At 38.5% G+C, this 14722-nt stretch overlaps 1 protein-coding gene and 1 pseudogene across 1 annotated transcript in view; both read right to left on the reverse strand.

The window, feature by feature from the left end:
* Positions 1 to 14722, reverse strand: part of AFG1L (AFG1 like ATPase) — a 154857-nt gene that overhangs the window by 39183 nt on the left and 100952 nt on the right. The gene's annotated exons all lie outside the window — the stretch shown is intronic.
* Positions 13147 to 14235, reverse strand: LOC102440749 (annotated as a pseudogene).

A 14722-nucleotide genomic window follows, 5' to 3' on the forward strand; every position in this document is an offset into this window, starting at 1 on the left:
AAAGAGAAAAGCACACTGAGACTCAGAGGAGGTGCGGAAGTAAAGTGCAGAGGTATGGAGGCGCGTGCGGAAAGGGCTGGCAAATGAGGACATGGTTGTCTTTTTCAATCAGGAGGGAGACACAAGCTCCCGAAGGCCCTGAACTTTAGTTTCGGGCGAGTCTCTGGGGACCCAGACTCATATGGGGAGAAACTGGACTGTCTGACAGTGGGCGGAACTCGAGGGTGGCTTTCTCTCAGAGGTGCTTGCAGCGATTACCGCGGAACACTGAGACCCGGGGCCTCTTAGGGCAGGACTGAGGATCAGCCATAGCTGTTTGCTCTGCCCTGTTGATTCCCTGAGACCCCGCCCCACCCAAGTTGTGAGCAGAGGCTTTTGTATATGAATGGCCTGGCCCTTTGCAATCTAAAATTACCTAACAAACTGCAGCTGGGTCAGAGAAACCAGAACATCCAAAAGGAGGCCCAAGGCCCCACAGCAGCTTGCATTGCTTCACAGGTGGGCCTCATCTGGGCACCTCCAAATCCCAAGCCAAAAAAGAGGGATCTGCAGATCTCTCCATAGCTCCTGCTGGGTAGCCTCAAGCAGAGACTAAGTTAGCACCTCCTTAGAGATCCAAGAGCCAGTGTACCCAGTGGTCAGAGTGGGACCATCCAGATTACAACTCCTCAGATCCATAAGGGACACACTCAGGGGGCAGACTCAGTGATCACCAAAGCCCCACTAAAGCAAGTCTTGCCCCAGAAGGGTGTCTCCAGCACAGAAGTCCTCCCACTGCAGACACAGCTGATTCTCACAGCCAATTGGCCTGAAGGTCAATTCCTCGCAGTGATACCTACAACAATCAAGGGTTAACTACAACAAGACTGTGCACACAGCCCACAAAGGGGTGCACCAAGAGTGTCTACCTCAGGTAATTGGGGAGGCTGAGCCACTGGGCCCTATAGGATACCTAGCACACAAAGCCACTCTATCAACACAGGGAAGCAGCCAAAATGTGGAGACAAAGAAACAGGTCACAAATGATAGAAGTGGAGGAAAGCAAACTACTGGATATAGAGTTCAAAACCAAATTTATAAGGTTTTTCAAGAATTTTCTAGAAACCGCCAATAAATTTAATGAGGCCCTCAATAAATCTAGTGAGACCCTCAAGGATATGAAAAAAGATCAACTAGAAATTAAGCATACACTGACTGAAATAAAGAATATTATACAGAGATCCAACAGCAGACTAGAGGATCGCAAAATCAAGTCAAAGATTTGAAATATGAAGACGTAAAAAACACCCAACCGGAAAAGCAAAAAGAAAAAAGAATCCAAAAATATGAATATAGTGTAAGGAGCCTCTGGGACAACTTCAAGCGAACCGACATCCGAATTACGGGGGTGCCAGAAGCAGAGAGAGAGCAAGATATTGAAAACCTATTTGAAGAAATAATGACAGAAAACTTCCCCCACCTGGTGAAAGAAATAGACTTACAAGTCCAGGAAGCACAGAGAACCCCAAACAAAAGGAATCTAAAGAGGACCACACCAAGACACATCATAATTAAAATGCCAAGAGCAAAAGACAAAGAGAGAATCTTAAAAGCAGCAAGAGAAAAACAGTTAGCTACCTACAAGGGAGTACCCATACGATTGTCAGCTGATTTCTCAACAGAAACTATGCAGGCCAGAAGGGAGTGGAAAGAAATATTCAAAGTGATGAATAGCAAGAACCTACAACCAAGAGTACTTTATCCAGCAAAGCTATCATTCAGAATTGAAGGTCAGATAAAGAGCTTCACAGATAAAAAAAAAAAAGCTAAAGGAGTTCATCACCACCAAACCAGTATTATATGAAATGCTGAAAGGTATTCTTTAAGAAGAGGAAGAAGAAGAAAAAGGTAAAGATAAAAGTTATGAACAACAAATACATATCTATCAACAAGTAAATCTAAAAATCAAGTGAATAAAAAATCTGATGAACAGAATAAACTGGTGAATATAATAGAATCAGGGGCATAGAAAGGGAGTGAACTGACAATTCTTGGGGGGAAAGGGGTGTGGGGGTGCGGGAAGAGACTGGACAAAAATCGTACACCTATGGATGAGGACAGTGGGGGTGGGGGAGGGGGAGGGCAGAGGGTGGGGAGGGAACTGGATGGAGGGGAGCTATGGGGGGAAAAAAGAGGAACGACTGTAATAATCTGAACAATAAAGATTTAATTTAAAAAAATGAAGGAAAAATAAAGTTTCCTAAAACTGAAGGGCGTGATTTTCTAAGGTGAAAAAGTCCAATGAATTCCCAGCACAAAGAATGGGGATGAAAGCTCCATTCCAAGATACATTATCATGAAATCTCAGGAAATAAAGAAAGAGCCCTCGTCAGGTGGTTCCGGTAGTTGGAGCATCTTCCATACATCAAAAGGTTTCAGGTTGCATCCCCAGTTGGGGCATGTATAAGAGGCAACGATTGATGTTTCCCTCTCACATTCATATTCTCTCTCTCTCTCTCTCTCTCTCTCTCTCTCTCTCTCCTTTCCCTTCTCTCTAAAATTCAATAAAAACATATTCTTGGGTGAGGATTAAAAATAAAGAATATCTTAAAAACTCCAAGAAGAAAAAAACAGGTCAAATATAAAAGGTCACAACAATTCACATCAAATTTTGTAACAGCGATAATAGAAACTTAAAGATAATGGCTTAGTGTCTAAAATTTTCTAAGGGAACATTATTATCAAAATATCCATGCCCAGTCAAAGTATTAATCAAGCAAAATAAAGGCATTTTCAGACAGATGAGCCCTCCAAAAATATATTTCCCATTAGCCTTCTCAGAAAGATACTGGAGTGTGTGTTTGATCAGAATACAGAGAAGGGTTCTGTTTCTAGTGGGACCAGGTAAAGTCAGCCCCAACGGGCCCTCCTACTGATAGCAGCAATCAACTCTGGATAAAATACAAAACAGGCAGCCTGAAGACATTGCACAGTGAACAGAAAGGGGCAGATTCTGGAGGGAGCTGACACTTGGGAGAAGGGGAAAACATGGGGTGAGTTAACCATTTGACAGCTTTCAGACTGGAGACCGTAAATTAAGTACTGCTCAGGGCAACTAAAACTCCAATGGAAAACTCACAATCCTTCTGGCAATGAGGAACCAGAGGAGTGTGGGGGTGGGAGTGGGGAAGGTGTCACCACACAGCTGGATAATCTGGGAGAATTCCAGAATAAGTGTTCCCAAGCTCCCAAAAGATATTAATCTTGAAATCCTAAGTTATTCTGTATTTATCTCAATACTTTGCTTTCAAATAACAATGAGTGTCCATAATAATAACAGTGAATCATTTTTCTATCATAGGGTTATATTAAAAGTTCCAACAGTTTTCTGTAAAACGACAATGTAACAATAAATTCATAGCTTATCACTGTGTAATATTGTGACAAGATTACATATTTTAATAACATGTAAAATAATCTCTATCTGATATAGACTTTTGATAGTAGAAAACGTGAAAAGGAAATAAATTCAAAATAAAATTATTTTAAAATTTAAATACCTATTTACTATGTGAAAATTATTATTTTGTAAATTAAAGATTTTTATTTTTTTAATTGATTGGTTTTAGAAAGAGAAGAAGGGACAGAGACACAGAGAGAGAAACATCAATTTGTTGTTCCACTATTTATGCATTCATTGGTTGATTCTTTTTTTTTTAAATATATTTTATTGATTTTTTACAGAGAGGAAGGAAGAGAGATAGAGAGTTAGAAACATCGATGAGAGAGAAACATCGATCAGCTGCCTCCTGCACATCTCCTACTGGGGATGTGCCCGCAACCAAGGTACATGCCCTTGACCGGAATTGAACCTGGGACCTTTCAGTCTGCAGGCTGACGCTCTATCCACTGAGCCAAACCGGTTTCGGCCCATTGGTTGATTCTTATATGTGCCCTTACTGGTAATCGAACCCGAAACCTTGGTGTATTTGGATGACACTCTACCCAACTGAGCTACCAGGCTAGGGCCTAAATTACAGGTTTTTAAAACACAAGCAATAATGACCTTATCTGACAGTCCTGATCTTTGCTGGTTGACAAACATTTCAGACATAAGAAAATGTCCTTTTGCAGACACATGAAATCATTAAGAGCATGTCCTAAATCATTTCCAAGTTGGGTGTTAGGGTACATATTGCTTCATATAAGCTCATTTCCCTAATTAATATGAATCTGGCTCCTTCTACTTAATATTACCTCCTTAACGGCCCTTTCTCCAAATACAGGCACGTTTCAGGGTTAAGGCTTCACCTGTGAATTTTGGAGGGACACAAAACTATATAGCGCATTTGTGTAGCTTACAGTTTGGGGTTTCTGTGAATAGTGCTTCTGTGAACATTCTAGTCCATGCCTTTTGTAAGTTTTTGTATACATGCCCACTGTGTATATGAGGGTAGACCTATGTTCAGCTTAGTGGATACTGTCAGTTTTCCACAGTGGTCGTAGCAGTGTACTCTCTCTCCCTTGCAGTGGACAAAGAGTTCCACTTGTGCCACATTCTTGCCAACACTTGGCATTTTCCATCTCTTCCATTTCAGTGATTATGGTAAATGTATTATAAATTGTTGTAATGTAAGTTGCCTCAAAGTGTTTTGGAAATGGGTGGGACATAAAAAAATACATATATAATTCAATTAATGCACCAATTAATCCAGAAGGATTTTCTTAGTAGCATGTGGTTATAATATACATAAAAATTTTAAATCCATTTTTTAAAAAAATACCTAAGATCACTTGACTTTTTTAAGTAGGAAAAATACAGCAACCTTACCTTACACTAAAAATCTATACTCAGGCACTGCCCAGTGTGCTCAATGGTAAGAGCGTCGGCCCATGCACCAAAGCGTCCAGGCTTCGATTCCCAGTCAAGGGCACATACCTGGGTTGCAGGTGTGATCCCTGGTCTTCCCTCCCCTCCTCCTCCCATCCCCCCACACCCCATTGGGTCGGTTGGTCGGTAGAGGTGAGTGCAGGAGGCAACCAATCAATGTGTCTCCACTGATGTTTCTCTCTCCTATCTTTCTCTGTCCCTCTCCCTTCCACTCTATCTTTTAAAAATCACTGGAAAAAATATCCTCTGGTGAGGATTAACAACAACAACAACAACAAAAATCTGTACTCAGAAATACAATCATGCCTGTGAAACTCTAAAAAAAACAAACAGGGTCAGCTAGTTTTTAAAAAAATCAAGTGTTTGGGACACAAGACCTAAGGTCAGCAATAGGCATATTCAGGAAACAAATGTACAAAAAAAATACACATGGATATAGATTATAGAAAATACAAATAGTCATTCAAATTATTTTCAAATTACAAACATAAATTTAAAATAGTCTAGCCCAACCAATAAAATTAGAAGAAGGGATGAAACCTGGTAGTCAATAGCAGTTGCATGAAAAAGCTACAACCTAAAGATGGCACTAAATTAAACATGATTTCTTTTTCAGTGTAAAAGGGAGCGAAAGTCAGAGTTTTCTTTTGAGGCTACCTGAATATCATGTCACACAGCATGGAAGAAAATGTTCTGTTCAGCTTTGTGTAGTTCCATTTTAACCACAGAGGCAGATCTTAAGGAAGAGTGACTTGGGTAACATCAAAATGATCAGGAGAAAACACAGGAATTAAGCTCAGATGTTATGAATCGTATCCCCTTTCCTTGCATGAGGAGAGAAACATAAGCTTCTACAACTGAGTAGTGATAAAGAATTTAAGTGACTCCCTTCAGTTCTGGGTAACTGCTCCTCAGTGAGATGCTACGTATAGTAGTCCTTTGTGCAGACAAGATGCAAAACAGATCATCAAAAGTTGAACACAATCCAGAGACAGAGAAACATCGATCAGACCATCAAACCTCAGAGAGAAGGTTAGGGGAGGGTGGGGGTAAGGGGGAGAGATCAACCAAAGGACTTGTATGCATGCATATAAGTCTAACCAATGGACACAGACACCAGGGTGGTGAGGGCATGAGGAGGGGGGGGAGGTAATGGGGGATAAGAACACATATGTAATACCTTAATCAATAAAGAAAAACAAGTGTTAAAAAAAAAGTTGAGCATAGTATGAGAATTAAAGTCATTTCTGAAGAAGAAACGAAGTCACTCCTTTCATATGCTTCTTGTTGGGGGATGGAATGTCGGGGGCCCAAGCAGAGCACAGGGTCTTTTCCCTTTATCTATAGGGATCGGTAATGTCCACCAATTCCATCGCTTCGTCACCTTTTGTTTCGCTCAGAAACTGCAGTGGAGGGGCAGGCTTCTATTTTCTGTTGAGGAGTACCACTGTGTCTTTAAGTCAAAAAATCCCTGGAACCAACCACTATTTTGTTGCCAGGAATCCTGTGAGTACAGTTCCCTGGATTAAAAGCCTGGCTGCTTCGGAAGTATGAGAATCATGATTTATTTTTCCATATCATATTAGTAAACAGAGAAGGAAGTAACCAGTCAGTCCAATTTTGAGAGAATTTCAACAGCTAAAATCAGGCATTCAACATAAAACTTAGACTCAAGAAATAGAACACGTAAAAAAAAAAAAAAAAAAAGGCCTCATTATTGCTGGATCGTTTGAAATTCTCAACAAAAATTCCCAAACAAGTGGAGGCTTCTAGAAGAGGGTCACACATGAATTTAAATGGAAATTAATTTCTTCAAGAACCTCCCACTTCATTAGGATTGACTCAGGGGAACAGAATGCTACCCACACTTTGCCCCTTCATTCCCTTTTAAAAATCAACAGCTTGTTAAGGTATCAACAAGTAGAATAGGGTTGGCTTTCCCTGGTCCCTCTCTCTCCATGTTCTCTATTCCAGAGAGCCAAAGTTGATTCAACGCGGGAGAAATTTCCCCTTCCTCTTGGAGTTCTTGTGCCAAGTTTCCCTGGCAGCGAGCCTTCTCACTCTGCTGATTCCTTGTGCATTCATGCTGTACAGCTCTTTGTGCTCACACCAAACATAATCTGGGGCTGGAGGCAGGTCCAAGATTAAGTTGGTTTATACTTGCCTTCATATAAAACAGACTTGGTTGCATTTCAAATCCTGTAGTCTTGTTTTACATAACGGAATCCGTTGTTAGGATGGATTCTGTCCTAGTATTTATCTTCTTCTCAATCACTCAAAGGCTTAATTGACTGTTGAGAGATCCATTTCAGTCTCCAAATTTCCCACCCTTCTCAATCGCCTGGAGAGTAACTTACCTGGTTCTATTAATCTTGACCTGCATTTAATACAAAAAGTGGGATCTAGCACCTTTTGCTCTCAAATTCCAGACCTTTACCCCTCCTCATCTGAGCCCCAAACTCCACATAAAATTTCTGTCAAATTTATATATTGCATTTCCTCAGAAATAAATCACTGATGTAACATGTAGAATTGCAAATTAGTAGATCCAAAAATATTTCTTTTTCATAAAATTTCAGAAAGGTTATAGTGTTTGAAGATTTTTTAAAAGCTAGGGAATAAGAAGCTCTAACTCTCTCCAGGGGAAGATAGTCACATCACCTGGGGAAGCCAGCGAGTTTTAATAACTAATAGTTACAGCAAGCAACTGAAGACCTAGGACTTTTTGCTATGTCAGCTTTTCTAATGTTGAAGATTGACTGTTAGTTATAAACGTGATCTATTTGAAGATGAAATAACAAGAAGATAAAGGATTTTATGGAAATATAAAAACTTTATTCTGTACTTCTATAAGTACACATGCTATCTACTCATGTACATAGTATGTACATAGCCTATTTACACTACACTAGATGAGTACAGCCATACAATTGAATACTTTGTCAATGTGTTCAGCTAGAAATGGTTGGCCAGCTCTCTTCTGGTCCTTTCTGGCCTCCCAGAAAACAAATGCTGTGACTGTCAAATGACATTTCAATGAAGGAATAGAATAGAAGATAAAAGTTGTGCTGAGCTGACTGATAGAACCTGATATCGAAGTCTATACAAGATGAATTTCTTTTGCTGCTGTACCACTTTTTAAGTGGTGTTTCAAACCCTTGAAATAAATTTTAATTCAGTGGTCCTTGAGTTAACACAAAATTAATAAATATTTCAATGTGCATCTAAATTATGTCAAATAGGACATTTTCATGATTTTAACAGACAAAATAAACAGCCAACCTGACTATACCCTATAGGATAGAAAGTAGAAAGTTGTTTTGTTTCTTGTTTTTTACTAATATACGTTATAAGTTTGTAATGTCACAGAGTCTTTCTCATTCACAAAATATCAACAGGTATTCCTATGAGAAAGATACTACTGTGCATCTACTTTTGAGAACAAACTATAGTAACCCCCGTAGCAGCCTTTTCCCTGCAGCTGGCCTTAGAGTACAGATTCATTACCATTACTGACCTTTGCTACATACAATGCTTCATTTTGAATTTGAAACATTTCAAAATGAATGAAACTTTTTACTTTATACTTCTTATATGAATAAATACTTCTTCACTAAAAAAAATAGTGAAAAAGCCATTAAAATAATTTAACTGTTACATTAAAAAACATTCACTTATATGTGGAAATTAAACAGCACACCTAAATAACCAAAGGGTCAAAAAAATATCAAAAAGGAAATTAGAAAATACTTTGAGACAATGAAAACAAAGACACAATATATCAAACTTATGGGACGCAACTAAAGTTGTGTTACAGGGAAATTTATAACTTAAATGCCTACATTAAAAAAGAAGAAAAATCTCAAACCAACAAGTTAACTTTCCAACATAAGACTGGAAAAAAAAGAGAAAACTAATCCTAAAACAAGTGGAGGGAAGAAAATAATAAGGATTAGAAAGAGAATAGAAAAATAATATAGCAAGTCAATAAAACCAAATGGTGGTTATTTGAAAAGATAAACAAAATTGATAAACTTTTAGCCAGATATTCCAAGAAAAAGAGAAAATACTAAATTACCAAAATCAGGAATGAAAAAGAGGACATTACTACCAACCTTACAGAAATAAAAAGGATTATAAGGGAAAACTATTAGTAAATGTATACCAACAGATTAAATAATCGAACTGAAATGAACAAATTCCTAGAAAGACACAAACTCTGAAACTGATTCAAGAAGAAAGGTAACATTTAACTAAAGAAGGAGGGCACACTTCCCAACTCGTTCTATCAGGCCAGTATTACCTTGATGGCAAAACAAGACAAAGACATCACCAGAAAAGAAAACCACTGACCAATATCTTTTATGACTATAAACACAAAAATTCTCAATAAAATACTAGCAAATGAAACCCACATAAAAAGGATTATATACCATGATCAAATGGGATTTATCCCAGAAATACAAGGTTGATTTAAAATCTACATGAATAAAAGAGAAACATGCAAATTGGTGTCACTCCGCTACGCCCACTGCCAATCAGATGAGTATGCAAATTAATCCAACAAAGATGGCAGTTAATTTGCATACGCAAGCACAGAGCGAAGACTGAAGACAACTAGAAGGAAGCCAAGCGCTGCAGAAGGAAACAAAGCTGCAGAGAAGCAAGCGGGGTGGTGGAGGCGGGAGCGAAGCCCACCTTGGCAGGTTTCGCTCCCTTCTCTGCTTCGCTCCGACTGCAGGAAGCCCTATTCTTGCAGGAATCTTCCTGCAACGGGCCTCTAGTCCAATAATAAAAAGACAAACAACCCAATTTTAAAATGTGCAAAGTACCTGAAGACCTTTCTCCTAAGCTATACAAATAGTCAACACACACATGAAAAGATTTTCAACATCATTACCCATCCAAAGAAACAAAAATAAAAACAACAAGATATTATTTCACACTCACTAGGATTGTATTTCCCAAATAAAGAAGTAAAAGTCCTAACCCCCACTACCTCAAAATGTGCCCTTAATTGGAAATATTGTCTTTATAGATATAATCAGTTAAGTTGATGGGTGCTTTATTCAATATAATAATGTCTCTCTCTATAAGAAGAGGAAAGAGAGACACAAGAAGATACCATGTGACGACAGAGGCAGAGATTGAAGTGACATATCTATGTGCCAAGGAACCTCAAGTATTGAAGGCAAGCAACAGAACTAGAAGAAGCAATGAATGTTTCTCTCCCAAAGGTTTAGAGCAGGGGTCCTCAAACTTTTTAAACAGGGGGCCAGTTCACTGTCCCTCAGAGGGCCGGACTATAGTTTAAAAAAAAAAACTACGGACAAATTCCTATGCACACTGCACATATCTTATTTTGAAGTAAAAAAACAAAACGGGAACAAATACAATATTTGTATTTGCATGTGGCCCACGGGCCGTAGTTTGAGGACCCCTGGTTTAGAGGGAGTATAACCCAGTCAAAATCTTGATTTCGGATTTCTGGTCTCCAGAAGTGTAAAAGAATAAATTTCTGTTGTTTTAAGCCACCCAGTTTGTGGTACTTTGTAACAACATCCCTAGGAAATTAATACATGTGTCTATAATCAAAAAGTGTTGGCATAAATGTAGAGAAATGGGAACCCTCATACACTGCTGGTGGGACTATAATATGGCACAGCTGCTTTGTAAGTCTGGAAGTTCCTCAAAAGACTAAACAGAGTTACCATACCCAAAAATTCCACTCCTAGGTTTATACAAGAGAAATCTATAATAATAAAAGTGTAATATGCTAATAAGACCGGACAGTCAAACAACCTTCCAGACGACCTTCCGGATGAAGCCGGGGCTGCAAGGGCTGAGGCAAGCTGACGTGGCTGCCAGGACCGAGTCCCTTGCATGAATTTCGTGCATCAGGCCTCTAGTACAAATATAAGTCCCCAGAAAAACTTGTACATGAATGTTCATAGCAGCATTTCACACAATAGTCAAAAAGTAGAAATAACTCATATGACCATCAACTGATGAATGGAAAAATAGAAGATATATATCTATACAATGGAATACAATAAAAAGGAATGAAGTAATGATACCTGCTACAACATGGATGAATCCTAAAAACATTATGCTAAGTGAAAGAAGGCAATCACAAAGGTCCACATCTTATTATAATTCCATTTATACGAAATATCCAGAATAGGCAAATCTATAGAGACACAGAGTAGACTAGTAGGTTGCCTAAACTGACTGGGGAGCAGGGGTATGTGGGGAGAAATGGTGGCTAAGGGATATGGGGTTTCTTTTTTGGGTGATAAAAATTTTTTTAATGAATTGTGATAATGGTTGCACAATCTAGTGATTATACTAAAAGTCACTGAATTGTATAGTTTATTATTTTTTTAAAATCCTCACCAGAGGATATTTTCCCATTGTTTTTTGAGAGAGTAGAAGGGAGAGGGAGAGAGAGAGAGAGAAACATCGATGTGAGAGAGGGACATCGATTGGTTGCCTCCTGCACATGGCAGGGGATGGAGCCTGCAAAAGAGGTAGGTGCCCTTGACTGAAATCAAACCCTGGACCCTTCAATCTGCAGGCCAATGCTCTAACCACTGAGCAACTGGATAGGGTGAATTATACACTTTAAATGGGGAATTGTATGGTATGTTAATTATATCTCAATAAAGCTGATAAAAAACAAAAATAATATCCTTGTCACATCTACAAAGTTAACAATAATTCTCTAACGTTATGACATATTCAGTTAGTGTTTGCATTTCTCTGATTATCCCATAAGGTTTTTTGTTGTTGTTGTTTGTTTGTTTGCTTCTGTTCTTATCATTTATTTGATTCAGGATTCAACAAGCTCCATATACTGCAACTGGTTTACATGTTCTTTTTTTTTAACTTTTATTAGCATTTACTTGATGTTGAATTCTCTCCAGGGCATAACATTTTTGTTTCTTCAGTTTCTTCTGGGAATCTTTTTCTTCTGTGCAATCTCTTCTTCTGGTTTAGGAACAATCTGCTCTTTTTCAGTAGGATCATCTTAATGTGGCAGGGAAAGCTCATGTTTGGGTTAATCTGTTCATGAGCTCTGTAAGTTCTGTGCCACATCTTGGGAGTTTTGTTCACCTGGATGTGTTCAATGATCAGAGAATCTACATCTAAACCCTTAAGGTCAGCATTACTCTCTGCATTTTTAAGTATGTAAAGCAAAAATTCAGCACTCTTTTTTGGGTGACCAACCCGGTGTCTAGCCGCATTGTTTGACCTGTGTACACCTACGTTACAATGATGGAATTGAACACATTGCTTTTGTAAAGTGACAGCCTTCAGATCTGAGGTAGCTTTTCAGATATGCATGCCCTTGATGACCTAGGCCAGGGGTGGGCAATCCCTGGCACGTGTGCCAAACATGGCACGCCAGTAACTTTTTTTAAAATATATTTTATTGTTTTTTTACAGAGAGAAAGGGAGAGGGATAGAGAGTTAGAAACATCGATCAGTTGCCTCCTGCACACCCCCTACTGGGGATGTGCCCGCAACCAAGGTACATGCCCTTGACTGGAATCGAACCTGGGTCCCTTCAGTCCACAGGCTGACACTCTATCCACTGAGCCAAACCAGTCAGGGCTCACGCCAGTAACTTTTGCTGGCACGCGAAACCCTCTCTTATAATCTTCCATTTACAATTTTTTTCTTAATATCGACTTTTTTATTTTTCAGATAAATTCAGAGTAGGTGCATCTTAGATAAATAAATAATTTTACATAACATGTATACATTAAAAAATAAATGTATTTTTCATCATCATATACTGTGTTTTTGTCGCTCGAATGAATTTTATTATTTCTTCAAGGTTCTTCACATACGTACACCTTAAGAGATATCAAGTAGGCGTAACATGTTCTCAAAAAATTAGGGTTGGCACGCAGAAGAATTTTGAGTCAGAGATTTTGCTGGTTTTGGCACGCACTCACAAAAAGGTTGCCCACCCCTGACCTAGGCAGTTTCATAAGTATTCTTAAAGTGAACACAAAAATTTGAACTTCTTGATTTGCATGATTTTGTGGGGTTTTCTGGGTCAAGAAAATAGCAAACCATTTTCAGAGGTCACCTCAGGCTGCTTATGGGACAAGGTTTGTATGATCTTTCAAACTACAGGTTCCCTCTCCAGCTCTCTCTCTTTTTTTTCTTTTACTTCCCCCCACCCCAAATTTCAGCTTAAAATGTTTTACTATCATTTAGATGTTTCCCCAAAAGAAAAAAACTTATAGCATAAAAATTCAGACTCAAAGGCTGTTTTTCACTTTGTTCAAGTTTTGTTTCCAGGCATTAAGTGTGTCATACAGTTGTTGCCATTGCTGTTTTCCAAATGTCCGATGTGTGCCATGACTGACAACTACTTTTTGCTGGGTCTGATCAATTTTACAGTAGACCACTTTTGTTTTCATGGCAATGAATAACAAATGCTTCAATATCATCAGCTCCAATCTGAAGTTCGTGTTGCATTGTATAAAAAAAATTTCTTTATTTTCCACTGCCATTCCCATAAAAGTAGTCTCATTTTTGCCATATTCTGTTCATGTACTAGTCCAAGTGCATCTGTGAAGTCTTTATTATTCTGATAAAACTTGATATATGATGTCAATTTAGCATTCACAAAAATGGTTAAAAGATCATGAATAAGTTCACCTTCCAAAAACTTGACTGGTTTTAAAGTAAGAAGATGGTCAAAAGGAAATGCATTTGATCTTTCAATGCTCATACAATAAACCTGTGGGCATCAACTCAAGCCTGGGAAGCACTGTCCTCCGTGTAACTTCCTAGCAATTCTACCCTGACTTTTAAAGTGGCATCACTTTTCTTACAATCCACAAATGCCTTAAAAGGGTGTGTTTTTTCTCAGTGGTAAGATTCCAGAAGAGAAATACATTTTCTAACCTGATCCAGCTCAGCTGGAATATATTGGATGGCCTCACAAGATGCTGCCACTTTAATGAGGCTGCAATATACTGTATATCTTACAGGAGTATTCTTATCCATCCCATGGAAAAGGTTGCTTAGCAACTGCAGTCTCAGAGATGGCATTCACCTTCCCGAAATTTGACCAGCTTTTCACAGAGATTTTCAATCAGAGCTTCTTGCTTTTCTGGCTCCAAGATCAACAGGAGGGATACCACGCTGTTCATCACACTTTCATCATCTATATCATCTTCCTTCAGACATATATCACAGGCTTCAATAATTTGAGCTAAATCTACATGAAGTCCACCTTCTGAGTTCTCTTCTGAAATTTCAGCTCCTTTAGATTTCAGATAAGCTCGAAGCTCAGCAGCCTGGTCTTCCTCAGTGATGTCGATGAAGGCCGGGACACTCATGGTGAAGGCACCGCGGCAGCTACACTTGTAAACCACGCCCTCTTTTTTTCTTATTGATTGTTGAAAAAGCAATTTATTTATGTAATTTTAAAATATTTTGATCAATATACTCCTGTGATATCATTCAACATATTCCATTGCCCCTAATATTTCCTATAAATTGATTAAATTCAGGTTTCCTTTCTGTAACAATTATTGTAGAACTTATGATCATTAACTAGATGTAATTATGAAGGTTTTCAAAATGGTGATATTCTAGACCTATTCAAATTCTCTCATTCTTTTCTCATTTGTTATCTAAAAAACTTCTATAAATATCTCCCCACTGTTTTTTGTTATACTAAGGATCAGTTCTTCTAAAACAGGCAGGAAAAACACTTGGTTCTCTCCTTTTATTTACCGGTTTTTAGGATAATGGATTGAAGACTTCCACTTTGGGCCATTATTGAGTAGCAGGGCCCAGATTTACCCTCCTTCTTAAACAACT

The sequence above is a fragment of the Myotis lucifugus genome, unplaced genomic scaffold (assembly GCF_000147115.1).
Source record: "Myotis lucifugus unplaced genomic scaffold, Myoluc2.0 scaffold_378, whole genome shotgun sequence".
NCBI classification, from domain to species: Eukaryota; Metazoa; Chordata; class Mammalia; order Chiroptera; family Vespertilionidae; genus Myotis; species Myotis lucifugus.